This window comes from Cebus imitator, unplaced genomic scaffold (genome assembly GCF_001604975.1).
Source record: "Cebus imitator isolate Cc_AM_T3 unplaced genomic scaffold, Cebus_imitator-1.0 Scaffold685, whole genome shotgun sequence".
Lineage (NCBI taxonomy): Eukaryota > Metazoa > Chordata > Mammalia > Primates > Cebidae > Cebus > Cebus imitator.
Genome location: NW_016108000.1, coordinates 28568 through 32740, shown reverse-complemented (window position 1 = coordinate 32740; position 4173 = coordinate 28568).

Here is a 4173-nt window from a genome sequence, read left to right as displayed (position 1 = left end):
TTTTATCCTGGTGGGTGTGGTGGCACTCGCCTGGAGTCCTCCTCGCCAGGAGCTTGAGGTAGGAGGATTCCTTTGGCCCAGGAGTTCGGGTCTGCAGTGAGCTATGTTCGCGTCTGTGAATAGCCACTGCTCTCCAATCTGGGCAACATAGGGAGAAACTGTGTCTGAAAAAAAGTTTTATCCTAAAGATATAAAGTAATATTTTATAAACCCTATGCTTCTTATAAAGGATCCTAAAGGTCTTTGTCCTGAAATGTTATAATTCTTCCTTCACAAAGAGGTAGAGAAAATATAGGTAGAGAAAAAAAGTTTTTAAACTGTTTTTTTTTTTCTTTTCTTTAATGAAAGCCTCTCATTTTGTAAAGAAATGTTTTTCTTCAAGCAACAAAGGTGGTAGAGGAAATTCCTGATAGAGGAAGTTACTGGTCTATATCCAATAACAAGAAGAAAACCTGGAGGTGAAATAGAGGTGACAGGAGGAGAGAGAGGGGACACCACAAGTTGCTGATGATTTCTCCTACGCCAGGCACTTTACATGAATGATTTCATTTACTTTCCATGGCAACTCATTGAGGAAGGTGCTATTGTCACTTACATTTTACAGATGAGGCAACCAAACCTCGGAGAAGTTAAGCTACTTGGCCAAGGTCACCGAGAGAATAAATGACATCCTAGACATTCGAATCCAGGTCTGAATTGAAAGTTATGTTGTGCCATTGCACTACAGTGCCTTCCAGTCTAACTCATCAACATCTAATCTCCATTCTCTCCTGCTTATGTGACTGGATGTACTTGAAACTATAATATGGAAAAAATAGTTCTAGGTCACTTGCTGTAACTTCAGCAAATGATTTGAAATTATCCCAGGCTGAATATTAACAGAGGCTTTATGTTGAACTTCTCTGAAGAGCTAGCTGACAGAACTGGCTCCCAAGCTACATATGCTCAACTCTCTAGAATTTCCAGACCTGCATAGCATAAGACATAAGACAAAGCGGATAACTGCCCCTCAGCCCAACAACACTGCTAGCCGAGCCCCTAGTTCTAGCCTGGTCTAAATTCTTTACTATTGTTGGCACCATTCCCAGCTCCAGTCTTGGCTCTGGTCCATCCCCTGCTTTGACTGAACTTGGCTTAGTTTTTTTCCTCAACCTAAGCCAAGATTTTAAAACTTTTAGGAGCGAGAAGTGGCAAATGGTTGAAGAAAGGAAAAATCCTCTTTTATAATTCTCTGTACCTCCAGCTCCCCATTTACCCTCTCCGTTCAAATTTCTCTTTATGGAATTGCTTGGTGAAAAAAAAAAGCCACCAATGTATAGCTTTAAAAATATAATCTATTTGAATCTATGTGACTCAATATCCACCAAAATCCTTCATCTGTAGAATTCACCATTTTCATCACATTTTCACACCAGCAGCACCATGTCAAAGCTATCTATTGGGAACAACCTGGGCATTTTTTCCTTGCGATCATTTTCTGTGTCCATTTTGATTCCTAGTAAGCCGCATTTCAAAAAAAAAAAAATTCAAACAAGGTCTATTTCAATTCTAAAAGGCTTTGTAAGAGCAATAAAGGCACAGTGGTATTACTTTTTAGCTCCCAGGAAGATATCAATGTCCAGCATCCCAGCACAGCCTGCTGGGATACTCCATTTTATAGCATCTTAGAAGATAATATGCTCTACTGAGGGGTCAGAAATTTCCCAGCAGCCCCTAGAGGTGCCTGCTGAATCATGGAAACTAAATTATAATGTTCTACTAATGATTCTTGCACTTTGGTTTGTATGATAATCACCTAGGGGACTTATTGAAAATTTAGATTTCCATGGACCCCTCTCTCAGAGATTCTGATAGTATGATATGGACTGAGGTGTGAGCTGAGGCCAGACAATGTGAACTGAGGCCCGAAAGTAACAAAAAAGAATCAAAAACTGATGTGGCTGGGGAAGTGGGGTCTTAGATAAAGCCTTGGGAAATCTAAATTGTTTATAAGTACAACAGGTGATTCTGAAGGAGGATGTCCACAATATAGGCATCCAGTCTTATGCACTGATATGGTTTTGGGGGGATTTTTTTGAGACAGGGTCTTGCTGTGCTGTCCAGACTAGCCTCAAACTCCTGGGTTCAAACCATTCCCTCCCACCTCAGCCACTAAAATAGCTAGGGCTACAGAAGCATGCCACAAAACTCTGCTCAATATGAGGTTTTATCTACTAAAAACTGGTCAAAAACTGATTGGCATATGACAGTCCTCCTACAACAATGGTTTTGATTAATAACATGAGTGAAAATTTCTATTCCTCATTTTGGCAACATTAGGCTTTCTGGCTTCCATACTACTTCAGTTCATTTTGCATCTGACTCAAAGCTAATAATTAAATAAACATGATTAACTGTGGAATTTGCATACCATTTTTTTTCTTTTGGAAATGGAGTCTCGCTCTGTCACCCAGGCTGGAGTGCAGTGGCGTGATCTAGGCTCACTGAAACCTCTACCTCCCAGGTTCAGGCAATTCTCCTGCCTCAGCCTCCCTAGTAGCTGGGATTACAGGTGCCCGCCACCATGCCTGGTAAATTTTTGTATGTTTAGTAGAAATGGGGCTTCACCATATTGGCCAGGCTGGTCTCGAACTCCTCACCTCAAGTGATCCACCAATCCCAAGTGCTGAGATTACAGGCATGAGCCACCACATCTGACTTGCGTAACATTTTATATGTGGTCATTTTCACCAGCATCACATAGCATATTGCATACTCTTTAGCAGAATGATAACTTGAGAAAAATATACAACTGAAATATTTTCAACAAGTTTCTGGCCCTGGGGTTTGGAAAACATGAAGAAGCCTTCAGGCAATTAAGCCCCACAAAGTTCTTTTAGTTTCTTTTAAAGTAAAATGACATAAGCTGAAATACAAAATTCTTTCCAATTTCTAATTGTCTTTCCTTTTCAACGACAAAACAAGCAATAGGCAAAAGTCATAATTTGTCATGACTGCAAATGGATGTGTATGGGAAGTAGAAAAATTCCTTTTTAAGTTTTCTTTCTTGTTAAAAAATAAGTGTGCTAATAACTTTGTTAAGCCCTATCCTATGTAGCTGTTAGATATGTCATGCTCACAGGCACGTAGTACATTCTTTGTCCTTGTACTTTAACCAAGATAGCTGTGCTGGACGTGCTCACAGGCATGTCCCAGCTCTCCATTGCTTTTACCTGTTTAGAAGTTTTAAGTTGTTAGCCAATTGAGTTTTAGTTTAAATTGTGAGGCTGGCTCCAGCCAACGGAGATCAGACACAGCAGTAAAGACGACCCCAAATGCATAAGAAATAAATTTGTGTGTGTCCCTTTGTTCATTGTACTCTCGTGGCAAGATGGCTAGTGAGAGTACCCTTCCTGCAGTCCAGGAAGTAAAAATTGCATTGCTGAAAGATCCTTTGTCTCAGTGCTAATTTTTCTTTGCAGCATTGAGCATCTATTTCCAACAATGTACATCTGTACTTAGAGCAGAACAAAACAGATACAAAATAAAGCATTTTAAGAAAGGATTCTAAGGGCAACAATTTTTTTTCCACAATATTAATTTTTCTCACAGACTTACAATAATTTTCACGCTAGTAATTTTATAAATAGACACACCACACAAGGCAATGGGTACCGAGATAGTTGTCGAAAGAATGTAACAGCGTGGTTACATTATGCATAATGCAGTGCTCTGGCAAGGCCCCGACACATGCCAATCATGCTTTCTCTCTCACGTGGTTAAACCAACATTACCACAGGAAGGAAACTGGTTTCAGAAACTTACTAAGAGTTAATTGTGGGTGAATTCACATTTCAGCCTTCAAAAAGTTTGACTAGACCACTAAGTTACTCTACCTGTTTAGCTTAAGACGAACAATTTTGAATATTAAGTTAGTAATACTGAATGGTAAACGAAACACGAACAGCAACATTTACTATATCCAAGGCACGTGCTTAATCTTTACAACCACTACCCTTTGACGTAGGTACTATTATGTCATTCCCAATCTCCAGATGAGAAAACTGAGGCTTAGAAAGGTGAAGCAACTTGTCCAAAGCTGCTGAGGCCCGAGAACCTCACCTTTACTCTTTAAAAAAGAAATTTTTTTCTTTTTTTTTTTTCTTTTTTTTTAAAAAAAACGGGGTTTCACCA